This window comes from Tamandua tetradactyla, chromosome 11 (genome assembly GCF_023851605.1).
Source record: "Tamandua tetradactyla isolate mTamTet1 chromosome 11, mTamTet1.pri, whole genome shotgun sequence".
In the NCBI taxonomy this organism is placed as follows: domain Eukaryota; kingdom Metazoa; phylum Chordata; class Mammalia; order Pilosa; family Myrmecophagidae; genus Tamandua; species Tamandua tetradactyla.
Window position 1 is genome coordinate 72932709 of NC_135337.1, and position 25824 is coordinate 72958532.

Below are 25824 nucleotides of genomic sequence, written 5' to 3' on the forward strand. Positions count from 1 at the left end.
TGTGACCTTTTGATTGATGGAGATGTCATTAGATGGTGATTAGTTCACTGGAGTCCTTTGAAAGGGAAAACATTTTGGAGATTGTCAGAAATGACAGAAGCCTTAGAGCCATTAGAGAAAGCTGGCAGAAACTTCAGAGCAGAGCTGATGGGCAGAGAACAGAGACACAGATGTTTGGAATGCTTGGAGCCAAACAGACGTTGCCATGAGATGTTAAACAAACTAGAACCTGGAGAGAGCCAAGGGAAACCAAGAGATGAAAGCCAGCCTTGGAGAAGCAAAGTGAGGAACTCCCACAGGAACAGAGGCTGAAAGCAACAAAGCCCAGGAGCAAGGGACCAACCCATGCCAGCCATGTGACTACCAGCTGGCAGAAGGACTACCCATCGACCTTCCTGGAATCAAGGTATCTTACATTGGATGCCCTAGTGTGGACATTTTGAAGCATATACTTTGTAAAATGGGCTTTGACATGAGACTGGGGTGATGGGTGCACTCATCCAAGTGTTGATGGATTTTCCACTAAAGTTAAATATTCACCAGATAATCCATCAAATTGTTATCAAGTTCCTCCTCTAATAGAGACTCAGCAAATGAGAGCAGAAAAGAGTTATCTCTTAAGCATATAATGCATTCTGTTGAGGAGAAAGCCATTTGGTGTCATGGTGGGTTGTAGAAAAGAAAGTTTACCCGTAGTTTGATTTGAGAAGTTAAATCAAACTACTTGTTAAATAGTCAAAGTGCGATACCACATACAAAACAATCTGACTGTAGCAGTTCAGTACCACATCACTATACATCTAGATGGTTTTATCAAAACATCACTCATCACATAAATTAATATTGTTAATTCGAATTGTACTGGTTTTTAGTTTGTATCTAATTTTCTAGTTGAATAAGAATTAAAAGAATAAACATTTTATATCTAACTATATTTTGGAATTTTAACATCATATGATTAAAATAGTCTTTCACATTATTATGGACTATATTAGATTAATTTTTTCCTTTCTGAGACTACTGTTCTACTTTGCTAGCTGCTGGAATGCAACACACCAGAAATGGATTGGCTTTTAATAAAAGGACATTTATTTTGTTAGTTCTTCAGAGGAAAGGCAGCTAATTTTCACCTGAAATTCTTTCTTATGTGAGAAGGCACAGGGTGATCTCTGCTGGCCTTCTCTCTAGGCCTCTGGATTCCAACACCTTTCCCCGGGGTGATTCCTTTCTGCATCTCCAAAGGCCTGGGCTGAGCTGTGAGTGCTAAGATGAGGTATGCTGAGCTGCTTGGGCTGTGCTATGCTGAGTCTCTCATCTAAGCACCAGTCAGTTAAGTCAAACGTCCTTCATTGCAGCAGGCACACCTCCTAGCTGTCTGCAGATGTAATCAGACATAAGATGAGGTTCACATACCATTGGCTCAAGTCCACAGCAACAGAACTAGGTGCCTTCACCTGGCCAAGTTGACAGCTGAATCTAACCATCACAACTACTATACATACATTAACTAATTATGAAAATTACTGGCTTCCATGATGAGTGACCCTTAACCGATCTTGTCTGTCAGTCTGCGCTCTTAGGTCAAACTACCAAGCTGGAAACGTCTGTTCTGGAAGGAGGAGGCATGGGGTTCTATGGTGGTTTGAAGCCACAAGTACCCCAGAAAAGCATGTTAATAAATCTAATAAATCTAATCCATTTCGGTGGGTATAAATCCATCATAAGTAGGAGCTTTTGATGAGGTTAAGGAGTGACCCGCCTCTGTAAACAGAGTGAATTCAGATGTGAGAGACAGGAAGCCACAGGAAGCAAGAAGCTAAATCAGTGAAACGCAGGAGAGAAGGAGAGAGGGGAGAGTGGCCGCTGTTCACACCTCGCCACGTGGCAGAGGAGCCCAGGATCGCTGCAGCTGGTCTTCGAGAAAAGCGCATTGCCTTGAGACGCCTGGGTTTGGACACTGTCCTCGCCTCAAACTGTGAGCAAATACATTTCTGTTGTTTAAAATGACCCATGTCATGGTCTGTCCTGGGAACTAAAGCAGGTTGCTTAGCAGGCATCTGGCTGGCTGGGTTCTTTATGGCATAACCGAGCGGGATGGGTGGGTAAGCAGGGAGAGAGGCAGAAAGGAAAATTCAACATCCTTCTTTTTATCCCCACCATCTTGCCCTTACCTTCGCATGCTGCTGAAGGAGAACCAGGAATAACCTATCGGGCCAATTAAGTCAAAGCACAGGTATGAAGTATCCTCCATGGATGTTTGTAAATAAGGCAAATCGCCGTCTGTCCCTCCTCAGCCTCTACCACTCCCAGGGCAGCTGACCAGCAACGTGGATGTCTAAAGGCTTCTCTTGGAGACTCCTTCCTACCAAGGATACTAAATTCTTTGCAATGCTAATATTTTCTTTTCTAGATGAAGTTTAAACCAAGACAAACACAACTTCAAAAGGTTAATGTTAAAAAAATAAATTTTAAATCCCTATTATACCCAATATTCAAATATATCTGGAAGATTTTAGTTCTCAACTTTAAATGTTAAAAAACCAAGTTCAGATCAGTTCATGCATTTCTTCAAACCATGACTGTAAAGAAAACCAAAGGAAATTAAACCTCAGAAATACGTTAAAGTACATTACAGGTGTGACTTGAACCCGCCAGCAAGGAAAGCTGGATTTGAAGTTGAGGCTCCCTCCTTGGCCCACACCCTTCTACCTTCTGTCTTCTTCCATTTGAGTCTTTACATTTATTCCAATACCATTTAAAGTGTTAATTTTAATTTTAAAGCATTTTTTTTCAACAGAACTAGCAGGTTTTTAATTGGGACAGAATTAACATGATTATAAAGTATTTTATTAACCTCTCCCGACAATCAATATTTTAAAAACAAAAATCACATACATATAGACACTGTTTAGTTATTGTGCCATGTAAACTCAACAAGCAAGTGAGAAATTTTTGTGGAAATCATTTCTGAAGTTAAAAAAAAAAGTTTTGGAGTGTACTGTTTACCGACTTCGTGAAAGTAATCTTTTTGAAATCACAGGCATTTCTTATTTTCTCCAGAATACAGAGCTGTGGCCCCAACAATGTCGGGGCTCTGAGCCACGGCCTGCAGCAAGCTGCCTGCCCGGAGGGGACACCAAGCCGTTGGGCTGTGAGCGCGGAGGGAAGAGAACGCAGGCGGCTGGATCGAGGGTCGCACACCCCCCGCTCACCGCGGACCAGGGCCTTGGCCTCTGCCGGCCCCAGGAGCCTCGCTCCAGTCTGGCCAGGACGGTCAGGTCCAAGCTCAGCGGGCGGCGGGGTCAGCTGCAACTCGCTCCCTTGAGACTTTCTAGCTCTCATCTTTGCACTTAGGATTTCAGTTATCATTCACTGTCATTTTAAAACTCTTTTGAGATGCGAAGCACAACATACATATACAAAATCGCACAGAACGGAAGCGTGACCCTCAGTGCCCGCTCCCCAGGTGAGGTGGGCCCCCACACCCCGCCCGGTGGTGCCCTTCTCTTGCACATCTAGTTATCAGTCTCACTGCGAGGTTTAACACGAGCACGTGTCCCCAAATGTGATAGTTTAGTGCTGTCAGTTCTTGAACTTTCTAAAGAGGAATCATGCTGTACAGTCCTTTGTATTCCCTCGATATTAGTTTGTGAAACTCATCTGCTGCTGCTTGGGACAGTGCTTCATTTAGTTTTATGGCCATGCACAATTTCGCACAGGGTTACCCGCTGTGTGGCGAGAAAGGGTGCGCTGTTTGCAGTTTGGGTTTTTATTAACGCTGTGCTAGAACAATCCCACACCTTCTCCCGATGCCCCAAAGCACGGCTCTCCACCTGGGGCCGGGCTGGACCGGAGGGGCATGAGATTCGGGCGTCCTCTTTGGAGGGCCAGAAGCAATCAATCAGGCCCAAGCAGGAGCAATCAATCAGGCCCAAGCAGGAGCAATCAATCAGGCCCAAGCAGGAGCAATCAATCAGGCCCAAGCAGGAGCAATCAATCAGGCCCAAGCAGGGAAAGTCCCCACAACACTGGGGTGGAATGTCCCCAAGAGTTAAACAATAACCAGTGTTAGGAAACTGACGGAATGGGATGTGTTTTGGCAACAGCCAACGGCATTTTTCTGCTTCTATGATACACTTGCTTGCTAGCAACTGCAAAACCACAACACAATTTTAGCCTTTACAAGCACACCTTGAAAACCTCTGGGGGCTGCTCTCTGAATGTTCCTTCTTGGAGGTTTCTCAGGCAGTCGCTGGGTGGCTAATAAAGACTCCAAACTGGCTTGCAGTTTTGAATTACGTGGTCTCTCTTTTGGTGCACCCCACAACACTCACTGCCAGTGGACAAGGGTGGCTGCTAACAAGGTCTGCGGCCTGCGGCCCGCTCCTGTGGGCTGACCCTGCTCTGGAGGTTAGACTAGAGTAGACCATCTAACTGTTCTAGAGGATTTACAATTACAGTGCCCATGTGCAAGTCTCAGTCTGCATATCAGGTAGGGAAGACTACCATGGCCTTGCCCAGGACACCCACTGCAGGTCCAGCTCTGACCCAGCTTCCACGTTCAAGGCACGGCAGGTCCGACCCCAGCTCTCCCCGGGCATGTGCCCCAGGGCTGGGCCCTGCTCTGAGCGGACAGGTTATGTGACGGGCAGTTGTCTGACCTTCCTAAGTGCCAGGCCCTGTTCCAAGTGTTTTACAAACATTAACTCACACTCTTTACAATAAGCTTGAGAGGGAGACGCTGAGGGCAGGGTTTTCGGACAACTTGGCTGAAGCCGTGCAGCTGTGGAGGTGGGCAGGGAGCTGGAAGCAGCGCAGCCCTGCCCAGTGCATGCCTCCACGTTTCCTCTGACATGACCCATGCCGTGTGGGGCGGGTCTCTTCAGTCTCTGCGACCAGCCGGCCTGGAACCAGACACGTCCCATGAGGGGACCTCTGCCCTCTGTCTCCCGAACTCCCTGGGGCTCCATCCCTCGTGGCAGGAAGACAGAGCTGAGCAGCCCCGCGCGTGTCTTGCCAGCACTTGGTCACGCCCCCTTTCCAGGACAAAGGAGCGTGCCCTACCCCATGGAGCCCCAAGGCATTCTTCCTGCAGACCTGCCTAACCTGTGAGCGCCACTCGCCCTTCCCTTCCATCTTTTCCAAAACCTTCTACATTCTCTGAAAAGATTGGGTTTTTGCAAGAAAATTTTGCAGTCTACTTCCGTGTGAAAGGGGAAAAGAAAAAGTGGAAACTACAGGGAGATGAAATAACAAATCCCTCATACGCGAACATTTCAAAGTATCCAGCCACAATCAGACAATATTTTGTAATATCTTTTTCTTAAAGTATTATACTGCTTTCCTTTTTTTTCCAGGACTGTTGAGAAGGCCAAGGGGCTCCCGGGATACGGCGAAGATCTGAAACAGCAGCGTCTTCTAAACCAAACTTGTAACTAATAAGCCATTTCTTTCTCTAAAGCCGGTGGGACAGCCTTACAAAGGAACGGGACACCTCAGTACACTGTCCATGCCTTTGGATAAGTTTCAAAATGAATGCTTTCCCATAAAAGGGCCCCCACGGAGTGCTCGGGTGAGTGAGTTCGTCATCTTGAACAGCGCTGTGATGGAATAAAAGCTTAAATAACCTGTAGATGTTTTCCCAGAGGAGTTAAGTATGTGTCAAGTCCAAACCTGACATTTCACTTACTCCATAGGAAAAGAATCAACCACCTGGTAACAGTGACATGTTGGCAGCTTGGCTATGATACAATGTATCCCAGCGACAGAAATACTGATTACCCTGGGCCCACAGAAGCTGGAATTAGCAAAGCCTGAGGTTGCAGCTCAAAAAGCATGAAGTAGAATGAAGAAGGGAAACAAAATAGCAAAATCAAACTTGCATTTTTTCCATCCCCAGGTTTTCTGCTTTGGTGGAGTTGGGTGTGTCCCGTCACTCAGGGTCTTGGTGCAGCCTCAAAAGTTTGTGTTTTCCATCACCTGGAAGTAAAAAGAAGTATTTTAACTTAGTGCCTGAAGAATGAAAATGGCTTCTACCATAGTAGTATGTTGAATAAATTCAAAATAGATTTTAAAAAAGGAGTCCGTAGAAAAAGAATTTAAAAAATTCCTATCTCTTCTTATGCCCAATTAAAAGTTTTAATTAAAAATAACAATGTTTCAAAAATTTTAACAATGTTGTTCAGTAATTTAATTATTTAAATAAATCAAACTTTGACTTCCTAATTTGTTTTAATGCTTTAAAATGCATATATACACAATACCAGAACATACATATAAATATGGTTATATATATTTTATACAAATACAAATATATATCCATACACACATAGCCACATACATATGTTATTCTCCTCAATGAGTCCTTTAGATTTTATGCCAAAAAACCCGTATGTTCTTGATCCACATTCCTGTGGGTTCCTTCCTCTGGAGGGAACCCTTTAAGGGTGCTGCTGTGACAAAGCAGGAAGCGTGAAGAGTGTTTTGGAGGCAGGATGGAGCGGAAATCTTTCTGTCCAGGAGCGAGGACGGAGTGTGGTGGTGGCTCCTGGGGCAGGTGGCAGCTGCACCAAGGCCCCGGGCAGGGCAGAGAGCCGGGGAGGAGGCCCTGGGAGGACAGCTTCAGGGTGCTCCTAGAGGCATCCGGTTCGTGTCGGAAAGACTGCTGGGCTGGGCTTTGACCAACCCTACCCTTAACCCCGCTCTGGTTACACGGCCCTGCGTGCCAGGCGTCTCAGTGCATTGCCCCGGCAGACCCCAGCGGCCGACCCTCTGGGTGGGGCCCTTGGCACACCCAGGCATCTGGGATGTTTCAGAGGAACTCGCCTCCCATCGGGCTCTGGACTTGAGAGTAATTCAAAGTTAGGGGCTGGAAGAAGCCAAGGGATACCCATGCAAAGCCGACTCACTCTAATTTGTAACTGCTTTGAAAGGACTCACCCAGATTTCTCACAGGTCCCTACAATGTTGGTTTCCACAATTTAGGAATGTATTTAAGCTGGTAAGTTACCTCAGTATTGTTGACATTTTTGTTTAACGCTGATGAGGTTGAACATTTCTCTATAGGTTTATTTATTCTTTATAAAAGATTGTGCTTACATTCGTTCCCATTTGAAATGAGCATCTGCACCAGGACTCAGGAATCTGCATTTTCACAAGCACCCCAGCTAGTTTTGATGCCATGAGAAAATTCTGAATTGAGACATTCTGCATTCAGGTTCAATGGAATGTATGTTTAGAACATGATAATTGCCTGCCTTTCTAGTTAAGCTGTGTTATTTCCTTTTTCACGTGAGAAAAGTGAAGTTGAGTATTAAACTAAGTTGCCCAATATCATACAGTCAGCAGTAAAGCTTTTCTTCGCCCCCAGTTCTAGCTGATTCCTGCACTAGTATTCTCTCTACCGTGCAACAGACGTTTCATAGAATTTCTCATTAAAACCAAATAATTGAGATGCCTTACACGCACTAAATGGAATATAATTTCAAAATTGTGCATTTTAAAAGCAGCATCAATTCAAGGATGAAGTTATGATGTAACTGCATGAAAATTTTCATAGGTCCTGTAGAGCCACGACGAGCTATTATCTGGATTGCTGGAAACAAAGGGAAAGCGCCTCCCTGCTTGCTGGTTGCTGAAGCGCGGGGAGGGATGTGCGCTGACCGCGCTGCGCTGGTAGCCTCCAGGCTCGCCATGGTGGCTTCACTTGGACGGTACCGCCTTGGGACCGCGCGCTGCGCGAACAGCGGGATTCTGCGCTTTGTGGATGAATCCATGGCACTAAGATGGGCGTGTCTCATCCCCACGCAGGTGCGGGGAAGCGGGGATGCGGAGGGCGCGCTGCGCAGGTGGCCCCGCGTGCCCGGCAGAGGCAGCTCGCGCTGTCCCCTTCCCTTGGCGCCCCGGGCAGCACCGCGCGATCCTTCCGTGGAAGCCCGTGGAGAGTCGTGGCCGTCCAGGGCCTCCGCTGGCCCAGCTCTAAAGCTGCTTTCGGTAATTCCAGGGCAAGACCTTCACGTCCTGGGCAATGTACCGACATTTCCCCTCCTGCCACTCCCGCTTCCCCCCGAGTTCCACGACAACTGACAAGGTCACACCCCTTCACGTCACCTTCAGAGAGGCTCCCCTTCCCTCCAGGAGGAGAGCACGTGGGGGCGCGTCCTAGGAGAGGAGCCCGGTGAGGAAGTGACAGGCACGCCCAGGGCGTGTGGGTACACAGGAGTTGGGAGTAGCCGTCAGGGCACCACTGTGCATCTTAAATTGTTCACTGTCTCCTGTCCTCGCTGCCCTCTGAGCCAGGCCGCTCCTCCCATCACCGACATCTACACGCTGTTTATTTAGCCCTTTGGGTTTCACCCAAATCTTTGTTGCTTCAGACTCACTGATTTTATTTAAGGAAGGCCCAATATTTTTCCCATTAAAAACTGTTTTTCACATTTTAAGAATTGCGAAATCACAAATCCTGACACATCATAAAAGGTGAATCTTACCAGTTGTTTGCCCAACAAGCATTGCCTTGGTGCTACTGTGTCCTCTCCATCAGATGCCAGGAACAGACATGTACAAAAGACAATGCAGTTCCAGCTCTTGCAGAGTTTAAGGAAAGCCAGAGCAGCTTTCCCTTGAAAATGCAAATCCGCGCCATCAGGAGTCAGCCTGCTGCTAGGAAACGCCTCACCTGGCAGCCCTGCCACCAACACAGGTGTTCTCTGATGCATTCCTTACAAAGACAAATCCAGTTAAAATAAACCAATAGGCAAGTGCTACTACCATGAACTTTCCCCTTTTAAGCCGTATTTGTAATACCTGGGTGGAGTCCCTTCAGTCTCGGTATCGCATGAGCACTGGTATAAGGTTCTGTGCATCAAGAATTGACTGATCAACGAGAACTACAGCCAAAACATGAGGCGTATGTAGCATCTGTCTGTGCAAGGCCTGTGTAAGTGGTGTGTGAATATGCCTGGTACACTTGAGTTCTTCAGTAAAGAACTGTAGTAGCACTTATCTGTATTTGTGGTGTTTTAGTTTGTTAATGCTTCTGGAAATGCAATATGCCAGAAATGAGTTGGCATGTATAAAGGGAATTTATTAAGTCACAAGTTTCTGTTCTAAGACCATAAAAATGGGCAAATGAAGGCATTCAGAGAAAGATACCTTGCCTCCAAAAAGAGGGCCGATGACATTCAGAGTTTCTCTGTCAGCAGAGAAGGCACAGGGCAGTCTGCTAGCTTTCTCTCCTGGCTTCCCACTTCAAAAAGGCTTCCCTGGACATGTTCTCCTTCTGCATCTTCAAATGTCTCTCTTTGTGTTAGTTCTGAAGTCTTTTCCAAAATGGTTCCCTCTTAAAGGACTCCAGTAAGGGACCCCACCTTGAAGGGATAAAGACACACCTCCCATGGAAACCACATGGTCAACAGATTCCACCCACAATACTGAATCAGGATTAAAGAATGTGGCTTTTCTGGGGTACACAACAGTTTCAAACAGGCACATCTGGTTATGGGTCATTTCAGCCTGAGTCCTTTTACTAGTAACTACAAAGAGTTCTCGACTCCTGTTCATGCTTTCCCTCTGAGTATGATGTTTATACAGTAGCTTTTAAATCAGTTTAATTGTGCAAAAGTCTTTTCTTCTCGCCAGTTTGCTCACTGAGACTTTGTTCTTTGTTGTTTCATTTTTCTGTCTCTTTGGCTTGGCATTCTGTCTCTTTTTTACTTCCCTTTGCATATTTCTTCTTTTCTTTTTGTTTGCTTTTTTTTTTTTTTTTTTGTAGTTATAGAAAGGGCACCTTAAATTCCATTGGATGAGAAAGTTCACTTTACGTTTCCCTGCTCCAGCAGGTCCTGCATTAGGTGGTGGCATGGATGCCGAGTCCACTGAAGGAGCACCACTCCCGGCCTGGCCTGCGCCTGCATTGGGGGGGCACCAGCCCTGCGGTCTCCATCAGAGGCCAAGGAGCTCTTACTCCTGGGCCTTCGGGACCCCGCAGGGCTGCACTGAGAGCGAGGGGCAGCAGGGAAGAGCTGGCTATACGCTCAACACCCAGACGTCAGCCGGAGATTTTATCTGCTCTACACACTGGACTTCTGCCTACATTTTAATTTGAAATAAAGACTTTATATCAAATCTCTGCCTCTATCACTAGCACTATTTCTACCAGCTCCATCACTGTCTATATCTGTAGTTGTGTCCCTATTTCCCATTTCAACATCTACGTCTTTGTGAGCATATTGACTTATCTGTATATATAAACATGCATGTAGTTATAAAATCATGGCATCAAGATAACCTGAGATTTTCTGTGCTTCTCTAACCTGTGCTGGAGATAGAGTCATGTTAACAATAAAAAAACACTGTTGAGTTTAAGGAATCTCCGTCCCCTGAAAAATTCCTGTCTCCTATGAGTATGGAAATGCTTTGCTTTAACCCTTCATAGAGCAGCAAAGCGCTGCCATAACACATTCCTGGGAAGGGAGGCATCTCGGCTCTGCTGTCTCCTTCCTAACAGCAGGGGCCCAACGAGGCAAAGGCAGCCGTGGTGCCAAGGAGGGGGACGTGTGTGCCCTCCCGAGTCTGAGCCTCCTCGATGACCAGGAAGCTACAGATACTGTAAGGAGAGGTGGAGGCACCTTCCCTCTTGGGTCACAGCCTTCTGGAGGGTCAGAAGCTGTGCTGCATATACTCTAATGACTTGTGGAATTTTTGTTAAATTGGTAAGTTGTAATGTCAAATTTTACTCATTTTGGAAGAGCTGAGAGTACATAGCTCTGTCCTTTAGCTTATAACGCATTTGATCTTCATCAAACACCTTCACTTGAGGGTTAGAAAGCAGTTCTTAAAATTTCTTCATTATATCCCGTTGAAAATGCAATCCCGCAGTTTAAATAGTCTCTCTACATATCGCTCCCTTCTCCAGGGTGGACTTCTCAGCCTCCCACATGTGGCTCCTTCCTTCCCCTTCCACAGGCCCCCCTGTCGCTGACTGGGGTGCATAGGCTTTCCTTACAGCCGACAGCTCCGCGATGGAAGACCCTAGAAGAGCCCTGAGGGGTGTCCTCTGCCTTGGCTGGTTTCTGAAGTGATACTTGCCTGCTTAGTCATCAAGTGCCCTGTGGAGCTTGCCTTGGAGAAGGTGGCCTTCCTTGGGTCAGCGAGGGCTCATCAGATGCACTGGCCTTTTGCCACTCAGCTCCTCTTCAGCTCTTGCTGTTGTGCCCCCTCCAGCCTCTCCTGTGGCCCCTGCCCGGCATCTGGGCCCATCACGCAGCCGCGGCTCTCCTGCCTGTTCAGCCTGTCCATGTGCGGCCAGGCAGTGTGCCTCTGCCATCCATGCCATGGATGCCACCTGGTCATCCAGGGAGATGCCTGATGTCAGCAGGCGCCCTGCTCTCTGACCGTGGCACGCTGCATCTCTCTAGGCTGACGTGGCTCAGGATGTCCCCACGAGTTAGTCTCCTCTCAGTGTCTGATTAAATGTCCAGTCACCTCCTCCCCCCTGCCCCACTTCCTAGTGTCCCCCAGCCCCCAACCAACATTCACGTGCATCTCTCCAGGCGAGAGGATATAGGAACGCACGTTTGGCCATCTATTTTTACTGCCATTTGTTCTCTCTCTTTCTTCTATTACTGACCATTCTTTACGATAATAGTATCTCTACACCAGGAACTGGATTGCTTTAGTTAATTTTTTTAACTTACTACACATTTTGAGATAATTTACTATTAGTGCCTTCACCATCTTTATACGGTAGAGGAAATTGAGACATAGAGGCACTTAAGATCGCAGGAATAAGAAGTGATGGAGCCGAGATCGGTCCCAGGCTGCTGGTGGCCGATCCACACCACAAACCACTGCACAACACTTCACACCACGTGGAGACTCTATGAGGCAGGTGTAATTATTCAGCCCATTTTACAGATGGGGAAATTAAGTGAAAGAAAAATTAAGTTGCTTGCCCAAAGTCACCTTCTCATAAAAAGCAGAACTGGGATGACATCTGACGAGCAAAGCAGCGCCTGCAGCACCATTCCTCTAAGTCAGGGGTCAGAAAGCTGCGTCCTGAGGTCTCTGGGCCCGTCTCACCATCCATTTTTGTTTATGAAGTTGTTGGAACCCAGCCACGCCTGCTGATTTATATACGGTCTGTGGGTCCTTTTACTGAGAGCGGCAGAGTTTAGTTGTAACGAGACCATATGACCTTCAAAGCCTAAAACACATCTTCTTGACCCTTTACAGGATAACGTTTGCTTATTGCTGCCCTGAGGCTCCTACCACATGGAAACCTTGGCAGTGGGCACGTGCTTTCCTTTATGCTATGGGTAATAATCTAAGGTCTTCTCAGAAAAGCAGGCTGTCTTGCAGAAGGGATGCCTGCCATGGGTGGTGACTGCAGCAGCACCTGGATGTCTGAGATGGAGGGAAAGCTGCGCTTGTTTGGAGGGGTGTATCAAAGTATGGTGTTTTAACTTTTCGACGACTGCAGGCTCTATCACAGCTGCCTCCATTGATGTTCCTGCTTCCACAAGAATCACACGAGTCCATGATGGAGCTGGCAATGGGAAAGATACGAATTGCACTCTCAACTGAGAATCATGCATCTCCCTCACTTTTAGACCTACTCAGCATGACAAGGTTATCATGCCTGGCTGTGTTTCCTCTGCATGAAGTTCTCTCATAGTAGGGACTCAAACCCTCATTCAAACACGTTTTAAGCCAGCTCACTCTATTAATATTCCAGAAATGCTCTGTGTCTGGTCCCAGCTTCGACTCACATTTGGATCCCTGTTTTACCACAAACATTAGCGCCAGAGATGTGTCCCAGAGCTCCTTTGGCTTATGAGGGCTGCAGCCCACTGGTCAACATAGAGTTTGGCCCCTAGGCTGAGAGGGAGAGACAAGGTAGTAGGAGCTTGATTCTGCAAATAAAATGGAAATGGACATGCTGGATTCTGGTTAGGGATGACAGGTACTTATAGTTTGGCAAGACCAACATACAAAACCCATCATTACCACTAACATATGGATCATAAAGTTACTATCAAGAAAAATTGGAAAGAGGCAAAAGTGGCTATCCAAATTAAAAAAAAAAACACAACTATTCTTCGTTTGTTGTCATGCACAGTTTTTATAAATAAAAACATCTGTTTTTCTAACTCTTTTAACAGATTCCTTAGTTTACAGTAACTTATTTCTAACTGGAAGCGGGCATGCTGCAGTGCCCTTATGCAGCCCGGAGTACGGGGTGCCGTGAGCGTGAAGCCTGCTGCTGGCACCACTTCCACGCTGTTGTTGTGCCCTGCAGGGGCTTGTCAGGGATTCTGAATTGTGTCTTAACACATAACAGATGTATGAGGGGAGAGTGTTTTAGCAAAAACCAGTTATGCATGATTTCTCACTAACATAAGGGATAGTAAAATACCCATCACGTGCGGGTTTCTGTGACTGAGTTCACTAGGGACAAGCGCCCCAGCTCTTCCCTTAGCCCCAGATGCACGATGGCCACTGTGCCCTCTGGAACTGTGAAGGTGAAGCAGAGCTCTCTTCACTCCACGTCTGAGTTTCCAAGACAGATTGGCTGCCATTTTTTAGCATGATCTTCCGTTGAGGTTACTGAGTTCTTGGAAACTAAAATTAGGACCAAGAAAACATCTGCATATGAAGTTGCCTTGGAAGCATCACTGACCAGCAGCCTTCCGCAGGGGTAAGGCTCGGGCTGCCCATAGTGTAGGGACACCTTCACCTGGATCTGGAGATGAACCTGCGCTCGCAGGATTTGAGTCCCCACACGTTTCTAAACCAACAGTGCCCCTGAGAGAACAGAAGCAGATGTACACCTTCGAAGGAGAACCGTCCATCAGCCCATTTAAAGTGCCTACAATTAAGGAGAACCACAAACAAGCTAAGAGTTAAAAATTTCCTAAAACATGAAAACAGTTGTACTGAACAAGGACCATTCATGAACCAAAAACTAAAATCAAGATTGAGAACAAAAAGAAAAAGACCATCAAAAATAACCAGACACAGTTTCTTAACATTTTTCTTTATTGTGAAATAATAACATATACAAAAAAGCAAGAAATTTCCAAGTACATTTTAGCAAGTAACTATAGAACAGACTTTAAAGTTTGGCATGGGTTACAGATCCATGATTTTTCATTTTTTTCTTCTAGCTGCTCCAAAACACTGGAGACCAACAGAAATATCAATATAATGATTCAGCAGTCATATGCATTTGTTAAATCCTATCTTCTCTATTAAACTCCTTCTTCTCTTTAACATACACACATAAAAGCACAAATTTCAATGTACATTGCAATAATTAGCTGTAGGACAGATTTTAGAGTTTTGTATAGATTACAGTTCTTCAGTTTTAGGGTTTTTTTTCTGGCTGCTCTAAGGTACTGGAAGTTAAAAGAAATACCAGCACTCATTTGTTAAACCCGACCTTCTTGGTATAACTCCACCATCACCTTTGATCATTCTCCCAGTCTTTAGGGTTATTTGAGCTGTGCCCATTCTAATTTTTTCATATTGGAAGGGGTTGTTGATATGAGATAGGGAGATGGAACTAGCTGACGTTCTAGAGAGGCTGTCCCCTCTGCAGTTCAGGACTTAACTGGTTCAGGGACCCAACTGGAGGTTGCAGGTTTTGGAAAGTTGCCCTATGCATTGAACCTTTGTAAAATCTTGTATAATGCCCTAGGTATTCTACCTAGGTAAAATCATATATAATGCCCTAGGCAGGAATGGTTTTAGTTGGAGTTTGGCAAGTTATGATAGGTAGCAATAAACCAGAGACATTTTAAAAATAACTTTTAGAAATAAAAAATATCACTAAAATAAAAAGTCAATTGTTAGTTAAAATAAATGATGAAAGTATTAGTAAAATGGAAGACTGCTCTAAAAACATTACATAGATAAGAGCCCAGAGACATAACAAGATAGAACATAGAAAGAGGGAGATAAAGAGCTGTAGAAAATAGATTGAATATCTCTAACATATGCCAAAGCAGAGTCCCAGAAGAAAGAACAAAGAGAATAGAACAAAACCAGCATTTTTCAACAGTTAATGGTTGAATATACACCAAATATGGAAATAAAAAAGAAATCCCACACCTGGAATAAAATTTCAGAATACCATAAGCACAGAGTTCTTAAATGCAGCTCAAGAGACACCTCTAAAGAAATAATATTTAACCTGTCTGAAGATTTCTGAATAGAAACAATGAAAATCAGGGGAAAAAAGAATAAAATTGCCAAAGTGCAGGATGAATGGAATTATGAACTAAAATGCTGTACTAAAAAAAATTAATCTTCAAAAACAAGAGTAAAATAAAGACATCTCAGATAAACAAAAACCGAGTCACCTATCAGTAGAAATTATTAAAGATCCTAAGTGCTAAATGATATATTTCATGAAGGAGAAAATGATCCCAGAGTGAAGACCCGAAATGGAAAAGAAAAGGAATAAAGAGAAACTAGAATTATTATACATGCAAAACTAAGCCACATAATATTAAAAGGAGACCGCGGGTGCACGTGTCTCAGTAGAGGAATGCTCGCCTTCCACACGGGAACCCTGGATGTGATTCCCAGACCATGCACTTCACCCCCCAAAAAATGATATTGATAACATGATAATGTCTCAGATTGAAAACAATATAGAACTAAAATACATGGAAACAATTGCACATAAGTTGGGAGAGCCGTGATTGGTGTTAAAATATTCTAATGCCACAGGCTTGGTATTCCCCTAAAGAGAAGGTTTAAGCTGTAGTTTCCCTTTCTTGTTTTGTCCTGGTATCAGGGTAATTCTGGCAGCATAAATAAATTGGGAAGTATTCTTTTCTCTTCTATTTTCTGGAAGATATTGCATAAATTTGTTGTTAACTCTTCCTTAAATGTTTGGTATAATTCTCCTATAGGAAATCATCTAAATTTCTTTTTTGGGACCTTTTTTATTTATAAATTCAATGTCTTTAATGATTATAGCATTATCCCGATTATCTGCTTCATCTTGATTGAGTTTTTGTAGTTTGTGGTTTTGGGTGGTCTCTTTCTTCTAAGTTGTCAAATTCATGAGCATAAGTTATTTTTAGCACTCGATTATTATTTTAATGGCTTTGGGCTCTTTAGTGATAGCCCTTATTTAATTGTGACATTGTTGACTGTGTCTACTATTTTCATTAATTTTGCTACAGGTCTGTCAATTTTATTGGTTTTTTTCAGAGGAAATAGCTTTTGATTTTACTGATTTTGTGTGTTATAATTCTTAGTTTTATTGATTTCGGCTCCTCCTTGTTCCTTCTACCCACTTGCTTTGGGTTTATTTTGTTTTACTCTTCTCTGGTATAGCATTTAATGGTTTAAATTTCCCTCTCATCACTGTCTTGATATGTTTTATCTTCATTTTCCTTTAGTTCTACGTATTTCTTTTTTATTTCAAGGCTTCCTCACAGACCCATTATTAGAAGTCTGTTTTTGCATTTCCATGTGCTTAGGGATTTTCCTTTGTCTTTCTGTTGGTGATTTCCAGTATGGTTCCATCATGATCAGAGAACATGTTCTGTGTGACTCAATTCTTTGCAGGATACGGTCCATTTTGGCGAACGTGCTGTGGGTGCTTGTAAGAGCGTGTGCTCTGAATTGCCGCACTGAGGGCCGTATAGATGTAGATTAGACCCAGTTGGTTGATTATTTTGTTCAGCTGTTCTGTATCCTTGACGATTTCCTATCACATAATTCTATCGCGGCCGACTGGGGAGTGTTTATGTCCTCTGGATCGGTCTCTCTCCTCCAGCTCTATCAGTTTTAGATTCCTGCTTTGAGGCTCTTCTGTTTAGCGCATACACATTCAGAATCGTTCAATCCTCCTGGTGGATGGATCATGTTGTTACTATGTAATTTCCTGCCTTGTCTCTGATAATTTTCTTTGCTCCTGGTCTACTTTATTAGATAACCATACAGCCACTCCTACTTTTTAAAAATTAATCTTTGCATGATAATTTTTTTCAACTCATATACTTTCAATCTATTCATATAATTGAATGTGAAGTGAATTTCTTACAAAGCGCTTATAGTTGGATAGTATTTACTTTATTCACTTTGTCATTCTGTGTTTAGAACATTTATATTTAAGGTAATTAATGTTATACTAGGGCTTGCGTCTATCATTTTATCACCGGCTTTTTGTTTTTTCCTCCATTTCTTGTTTCTCTGTTTCTTTTTTGTTTTGTTTTTGCCCTTTTTGCTTACTTTGAACATATTTAGTATTCCTTCGTGACTTCTTTATCCTGTCGTTGAGCAAATCCCCGTACAGTTTCCGTAGCAGGTGCTCTGAGTATTACAATTTACATATGCAGCTTACCAAGCTACTCATCATTTTACCACTAAAGTGTGGAAACCTCACTTTCATGTATGTCTCTTTATCCCCCCACACACTGAATATCATTGCTTTGATTATTATATGGAGTTATAATTTTTATTATAATCATCAAATATGATTTATAAAATTCATGAGAAGAAGATAGTATAATGGGTTCACTCATATTTGTGTTTTATTCGTTGCTTCTTTCTTCTACACTTATGCTCCAAAAATGCTTATTTATCATTGCCTTTATTTTTGAAAGGTTTCCTTTAGTCAATCTTTAGCCATAGGTCTGATAGTGACAAATTTTTAATTTGCCTTCATCTTTGAATTTTCTTTTCTCCTTCATTCCTGAAGTATAGTTTTGTGAGTTTTAGCCTTTATTCCTGAAGAATAATTTTGTCAGAATTTGTAGTTGGCATTTCTTTTCTTTCAGAATCTAAAAAATATTCCATTTTCTTCCGGCCTTCATTGTTTCAGATGAGAAACCCACTGTTATTTGAATTCTGTCCCCTTATAAGTAATACCTTGCTTTTCTATGGCTGTTTTCCAGATTTCATTTTTTTTTTTATTTTTCAGGAATTTTAATGTGATGTGTTTGTCATGGATTTCTTTTGTTTGGGTTCATTCAGCCTCTTGTATGAGTTTTTGTCTTTCCCCAAATTTGGGAAGTTCTCAGCCATTACTTCTTTGAATAATCTTTCAATTCCACTCTCTTTCTCCTCTCCTTTTGGGACTCTGATGATTTGAATTTTGAATCTGAACTATTTTTTGTTAGCTGAGGTTCCAATGATAGTTCAACATGCTGAGGCTATTCAGTGTGATTTCGGTGTGCCTGGGTTATCTGGGTCTCGAGGCTGCTGCTTCCTGATAGTGCAGAAGGGTCTCTGGCCACCAGGCCTCTTGCAGTGAGGACGAGGGTCTCAGGCTGCAGAGAAGAGGAGACTTCCCTGGCTGGGCACTTGCTGAGGTGCATCCATTCCCAGTGGAGGACAGATAGTGTGTCTCGTGCTGGACATTTGGGATGGGGTCCCCGTAAGGATGCCTGCAGATCACCTCTGAGTGAGGAAGTGGTGTCCTCAAACCAGAGGGTCAAAGAACCTTTCTGAGCCAGGCTGCCTGTTGTGACGGGGTCTTTTCTGATGCCATCCAACCACACCGGTGCTTCCCATATGGGAAGGAATTCTTAGTCCCCTGGGCACAGAGATGCTTCCCTGGTGGGGCTGGGGCCTGCACTCCCAATGTCTCTGGGAAAGAGGCTTCCAGGGCACAGGGGGTGGAGGCCCCCCTGCCGGCCTCAGCAGCGGCCCTAGGATCTCTCGGTAAGGGCAGGAGCCTCAGGCCAGCTCGTGTGGTGTTGTCAAGGAGATTCGCTCAGAACTGGGGAGGGAGTGAGCCTACCTAGGGGCTGCTGGATCTGGGCCACCTTATTCTGTTGGGTGGGGGGACATACTGTCCTGCTGCTGTATTTCCCCCCCCACTCCCAGGGTCTCCCAAATCCACTTACCTTTCTCTAACCACCTTCCAGAGTGCTCCTTTGGTGGCCTCTTGAGCAAGCTCCAGGGTTCATAGTCACGCTTGGTGGGAAGAAGCAGAGAGAAATGAATCGACACCATCATGTCTAGACCAGAAGCCTCACTTAAGGTAAAATCTCCTAAGACGTCAAGGCAAAGGTCTATACGGAAATAGGATGTGTATATCCTAAACCAGGAGAATGAAGAAAGACAAAACGATGAATGATTACAATGAAAGCAAACCCTTAGAGATGCCGACTGCGTTAGGCACATCCTCCGACACACACAAATACACATGCATCCCTAATAATTATGTATTTAAATTCAACTTCACTTATTATTCCCAAATCCATTTCTCAATACCCAACCTCATCCTTGAACTTTGGTCCTGTATATCAAACGGCCTCTTTAAAATCTCTGCTTGGATAGCTAACCTTCACTTGGATAGCGAAGCAGGTCAAACTGAACATGGCCAAACCTAAACTACTGTTCTCCTCAAACCAGCTCCTCCTGGAGACTTAGAAGACAGCTCTGTGCTGTTTCCAAAGGTCAACAGTCCTGGAGCCATCATGTGATTCCTCTCTTTCTCTTCTCACCCAGAGTCCATCTACCAGCCATTCTAGTTGACACTAGATATATTAAAATGCTTCAAGAGTCTGACCACTTCTGCATCATCACTGCCAACACCCTGCTCTAAGCCAATATCATGTCTTAATTTTTGACATAGCCTTCTGTTTTTGCTGCATTCTCGATTCTCTTCTGCCTTTTCAACACATCAGCCAGAATGATCATGTTAAAATGCAAATCACGAGTAACTGTCCATCTCCCAGTGGTCCACATTCCATCAGGAATCACTCCAGGGCAGGATCGACGAGCCCTACGTGATCTGCTCCCCACAACTTCTCTATTTCTAATGCTGGTTATTTTTTCTTCCTCCTTTTCTGATCAACTCTGCTCTTTTTTACCTTCCTATTGCCCAAGATACTGAACTTTATAAAGTTTATCTACAGACTTCCTTTCTCCATGACTTCTCTTGGGCTCAGGGCAGGAGACACCAGCAGAAAATCAAGGTGTGAGCGAAGAGAGCTTCTAACTAAGCAGTGCCAGAACGTTATTTATAGAAATAATGCATTTACATGATTATTTCTATAACTACTGGAGGTAATCTTTGAGGCAGTTGCTATTATTATCCCCTTTTAGACATGAGTAAACAGAAGCTTTGAGAGGGGAAGTGAATTGCCCAAAGTTAATAAGCCAGTAAAGTCAAGGGAGAATTTTAGATTTTACTTCATAAAGCATAAAGCTAAAGGAGGTCATCTGTTCAAAGAGGCTGTAAGTTTTAAACATTGGAGTACAGCAGGGGGTACAATATTCCTTGGAAGTTAGTCCATGAATTGCTTTCATGGTATCATTTGAAATCACGTAAGTTGTGAGAACTTTGAGCATCATGTCCCTACCATAATTACTGCAGCCCCAGCTGCAAAATACTTTCAGTATTATTCTTCTTGCTTAGTGAGCCAATTATGAAAATATGAGCTAAAACAGTTAATTTTTCTGCTTATCTAAACTCTTGTCAAGATGTCTAAGCAGTGATTTGCAAGGTTTTACAGTCATGCGTGCTGAGAAATTCTAAATCAACTGTGGCAGAAACGGTGGCTGACGTGGCGGCAGCTGAACTATTTGTGTGTTTCTGTTTGTGTCTGCTGCTTTTTCTTCCCATCTGCTACTTGACATCTTCAATTTATTATTCTGGTTATATAACTTTGTTTTTGTGCTTGCACTTCCATTCTCATGACTTTAAATTGAAAAATATTTTTAAATCTAGGATTTGCATTTCACAATAGTGATAGAGCTTGGTTATTTATTGCAATTTGTAGTATGGCATTGTTTCCTGAATAATTTACGACTAATTACAACTCTGAAATAAGAAAAGATTTACTGCCATATATTAAAACAAGATTGATTTTCCTCTGTTGACATAGGTTATCACGGCCATAAAGAAAAATTGCCAAAATTGGTTTCACACGGTCTAAAAGCCCTGGGGGAAACTGACTCTAGTTCTCGACCAGGCTGCCAGCCTTTCTCTTAAGAAACCCTCTATTTTTACAATATTAGGGCACAAAGATACCAACATTGAATTTTCATTCTTTAAGTGTTTCTTGTAATGCTAGAACAAATATTTGGGCCAAACAGTGTTTTACAAAAGGCTGTAGTTGACAGTGAAAGTGTGTGACAAGTAAACCGGGGAATTCTACTAAATTAGTAAATTTAAAGAAAAAAGAATAACTGAAAATTTTATTTTCCTGTCTTCGGATGCTTGATAAGCAAATGAACCAAGAAACCTTTCCATCCATCTGTACTTACTCCGTCTGCCTGGCTGCCTGCTCCGTCCCTTGTCCCCGCTGCCCGAAGCCCTTCCTCATCTGTCCAGCCTGGACAGACCTCCTCCTCACCTCCTCAACAACTCGGGTGACAGCCGGCGGAGCGGGAAAGGGACGGGCAGGAAAGGAAGCCCTGGGCTCGTCCTTGGGGCCATGGAGTGGCCAGTGGCCTGAGCTTCATGGCCTTTCGGAACCGCAGCTTCATCTTTCAAACGGGAGAAATAACTTTCACCTTTGCCTTCGGGAATGGGGGGGGAGTGGCAGGGAGGTCAAACGCGTGGCCTTCAGATCCTGGAAATCCAGGTGAACCAGCAGTTCTGAGGTGCCGGTGCCGGTGCCGGTGCCTGCGAAAGAACCTTCAGCAAGAGCCTGCCATCTGCGCGGGGGCCCCGGAGCGCAGGGTCACGGATCAGGGGCCGCGCGGGGGGCCGGGGCGCAGGGTCACGGGGCAGAGGCCGCGCGGGGGCCCGGGGCGCAGGGTCACGGGGCAGGGGCCGCGCGGGGGCCCGGGGCGCAGGGTCACGGGGCAGAGGCCGCGCGGGGGCCCGGGGCGCAGGGTCACGGGGCAGAGACCGCGCGTGGGGCCGGGGCGCAGGGTCACGGGGCAGAGGCCGCGCGGGGGCCCGGGGCGCAGGGTCACGGGGCAGAGGTCGCGCGGGGGCCCGGGGCGCAGGGTCACGGGGCAGAGGCCGCGCAGGGGCCGGGGCGCAGGGTCACGGGGCAGAGGCCGCGCGGGGGCCGGGACCCTGCCCTCTACGCCTCTACACGTGAAGGGCCTCGGGTGAGGTCAGAGCCGCACTGGGATCCTGATTCTGCTCTTGGGCCTCGTGAAATCCATTTTACCCGATAAACTGATACTCGCTGTTGTGCGCCTGCTGACCTTTTAGTGTGTCAGCTTCACGTCTCCCCTGGATGCCCAGCCGCCTACACGCAGGTGTGCGGTGTGTTCCCTGCAGAGCCTGGCAAGATGCCTGGAACGTACCGGTTACTTTTGGTGTCTGCCAGAAGTCGGCTTGCCCTGGATATGGAAATTCTGTAGGAACCTCCTGGAGAACTGCCGACAGCTCTCCACGGCAGCTCCCTCACTTCACAGTTCCACCAGCAATGAAAGAAACGAGTGTTTCTATTTCCCCACACATTTTTCAATACCTGTTTTTTTTCCATTTTTTCAATAGTAGTCATTTTAGTGGCTGTAAAATGGTATGCCATTATGGCTTTGATTTGCATTTTTCTGATGTCGAATGATGGTGAGCAGACTTTTATGTGCTTTTTGACCATTTGTGTACTTTCTTTGAAGACACTCCAAGTCTTTTGCCCATTTTTAAATTGGGTTGTTTGTCTGTTTGTTCTTCAGCTGAAGGATTTCTTTATGTTTATTGGATATTAATTCTTTGTCGGATATGTGGTTTCCCAATATTCTCCCATTGTGTAAGTGGTCTTTTTACTTTCATAATAAAGTCCATAAAGGTGCAAAGTTTTAATTTTGATGAGGTCCCACTTACCTACCTTTTACTTTGTTACTTGTGCTTTGGGAGTAAAGTCTAAAAAACCATTGCCTAACATGAAGGTCCTGAAGATGCTTCCCTACATTTTTTCTTTGAGTTTTATATTTCTGGCTCTTACATTTAGGTCTTTGATCCACATTGGATTGTTTTTTTTATATATGTATGATATGAGATGGGGTCCACCTTTTTTCTTCTGTAAATGGAGATTCAGTTCTCCCAGTCTCATTTATGAAAGAGACATTCTTTCCTAATTGATAGGTCTTTGCCACCTTATCAATAATCAACTGCCTTAAATGTGAGTTGATTTCTGAACTCTCAATTCTATTTTGTCTGCTTATAAGTCTTTCTCTGTGCAAATACCATGCTGTTTTGAGACTTCAGAACAAATTGTAAGGTTAGGAATTATGAGTCTTCCAACTTCATTCTTTATTAAGATGTTTAGCTATTCAGGACCGCTTCCCTTTCCATAGAAATTTAATGACTCACTAGTCCATTTCAGCAAGGAATGTTGTTGGAATTTTTATTGAGATTACGGTGAATTGCTTTGGGTACGATTGACATTTTAACAATATTTACTTTTATAATCCATGAACACAGAAAGTCCTTCTATTTATTTATGTATGTTTTGATTTTCTTCATCAATGTTTTATGATTTTCTGTTTACAAGTCCTTCACATCTTAAGTTAGATTTATTCCTAGATATCTGATTCTTTTAATTGCTATCGTAAATTGATTTTTTTCTTTTTCTCTTCTTCTGATTGTTCATTGCCTGTGTATAGAAATGCTACTGACTTTGGGGTGTTGATCTTGGAACCCACAATTTTGCTGAATTCACTTATTGCTGCTAGCAGCCTTGTTGGGAAATTTTCAGGGTTTTTGTATAACTATAATTATTTGCAAATAGGGAAAGTTTAGTTCTTCCTTTTCAGTTTGGATTGCTTTTATTTCTTTTTCTTGCCTAATTGCTCTGGCTAGAACTTCCAGTACAATGTTGAAAAACAGTGGTGACAGTGAGCATCCTTGTCTTGTTCCTATCTTAGAGGCAAAGCTTTGACAGTGTCACTACTAAGTAGATGATAGCAATGGGTTTTTCATATATGTGTTTTATCATGGTGAGGAGATTTCTTTCTATTCCTGGTTTTCTAAGTGCTTTTATCTAGAAGGGGCCCTGGATGTTGTCAGATGTTTTTTCTTCATCAATTAAAATGATCATTTTCCCCCTTCATCCTATGCTGTGTTGCATATTGAGTTTATGTTGAACTACCCCAGCATGCTTTGGGTAAATCCCACTGCACCGTGATGTGTGATTCTTTTAATGAGCTGTTAGATTCAGTTTGCTAGTATTTTGTTGAGGATTTTTGCATCTTTATTCACAAGAGATACTGTTTTCTTCTGGTATCTGTATTTGGCTTTGGTATGAGGGTGATATTGGCCTCATGGAATTAAATATTGAATGCTCCCTTCCCTTCAATTATGACCCATCTGTTTATTTCTTTGTAATATGTTTCCTGATATCTTTCAATTATATCAATTATTTTTATTAATCCATTTTCCTTTTCTATTTTTCCACTTATTTGATTATTCTTTTAGCAGTTACCCTAGAGATTAAGATATACAACCTGGAATTATTTATATTTACCTTATATTATTACTTTTAACATTTCCCAGAAAATGCAAGCTGTTTCTAATGCCTAGCTCCATTTAATACAGTAATGTATTTTACTTCTATATACTTCATAAAATTCATTATTACAGTTGCTATTTTAAACATTCAATATTCTCTTATAGTCACCCTACTATTTAATTTTTCTGCCACTCTTCATTTGTTCCTGAATATCTGTACTTGTATTTAGGATCATTTTGGTTTTATTCAGCTTGAAGAAATCTCTTTACTATTTCTTTCTAGTGCAGTTCTCTGGCATTAAATTAATCAGCTTTTGCTGACTCCAAATGTCTTTAATTCATCTTATGTTCTTTTGTCTTTATTCAGGCATAATTGTTGTATAATAATTTGCAGGTTTTTAAAGTACATATTGGACCCTAAGAAGGAATTTAAACGTTGAAAAATCAATCTAACTACATCAGAAATGATGATATAATCCCCAAAATTGGTTCCAGAATCAGCACAGAGATACTAGGAAGATTCTGGTTGTAAATTATGTGAGCACAGCTGGGTGCTCTCTGAGCCACGAGCTGTCAGAGGTCCCAAAGGGCTGGTAAAAGTGGCATGGGGAACTGCACTTTATAGCAAAGGTGACTGAACACCCCAGTCGGTCTCTGTTGGCAGGGAAATCCTACAGCGCTGTGCATGTCTATTGGTCAAAAAACGTATCATTAGTAGAACAAAAATGGCAAATGCATAAGATCCTAAGCCTCAGGATTCCTGTTTGCATTTCATATAATTGCTCTGAAAAAATGAATTTTGAATAGGCCCTGGTCATGGTTTGCCTTTTTTCATAATTGATAGGAACTTTTACTTGTTGGAAATCTATGTCTGGACTGGAATAAAAGAAAAAGAAAAAAAATATATAATTGTATTGGTTCTGAAGTTAGAGAACAAACAAATCTGTCCTATTTTCCTAGGATTGTCCTTTAAGAGCTCTGCCAAACCTTGCTACTTTGAGACTCTGTCACCCTCAATCCTTTGGAAAAGGGGTGTCTAATGACTGGAGCTTTCCTCATCTCTCAGCCATGGGGTGGGAACCCACACACAGCCACGAGCTCTCACTCACTGAAGTTCCTTGGTCTCTGCTAATTTGTTAAGTGTTTATCCCCCCCAAATTCTGACTCTCCCTTACTTCAGGCAGACCTAATAAATTGCTGCAAAGGTACATTCTATATCTCATACACAATAGGTACAAACTCACTTGTCACCATATTCTCCCAGGCAGATTCTACAATTTCTAAAACTTAATTTTGTCTTTTGGAGAAAAATAAATGAAGAGAATTGAAAATGCTTTGGTTCATGTTGAAAAGAACCCTAAAGCAAGACAGTGTTATAAATAGTATCTCACTAATCATTAAAGTCACCCCCAAACCTGTCACCAGTGACTTTTAAG

The 25824-nt window shown here is 43.5% G+C and overlaps 2 long non-coding RNA genes across 2 annotated transcripts; one reads left to right on the top strand and one right to left on the bottom strand.

Moving 5' to 3' along the window:
* Positions 1-230: 230 nt before the first annotated feature.
* On the top strand, positions 231-6102 carry LOC143649580 (uncharacterized). Its single transcript, XR_013159123.1, has 3 exons — positions 231-406; positions 5358-5572; positions 5900-6102. It is a non-coding gene; the product is annotated as an uncharacterized LOC143649580 (long non-coding RNA).
* On the bottom strand, positions 5019-21688 carry LOC143649579 (uncharacterized). The gene is made up of 3 exons (XR_013159122.1): positions 21244-21688; positions 18873-19066; positions 5019-5979 (listed from the first exon to the last, which is right to left on the bottom strand). It is a non-coding gene; the product is annotated as an uncharacterized LOC143649579 (long non-coding RNA).
* Positions 21689-25824: the final 4136 nt, after the last annotated feature.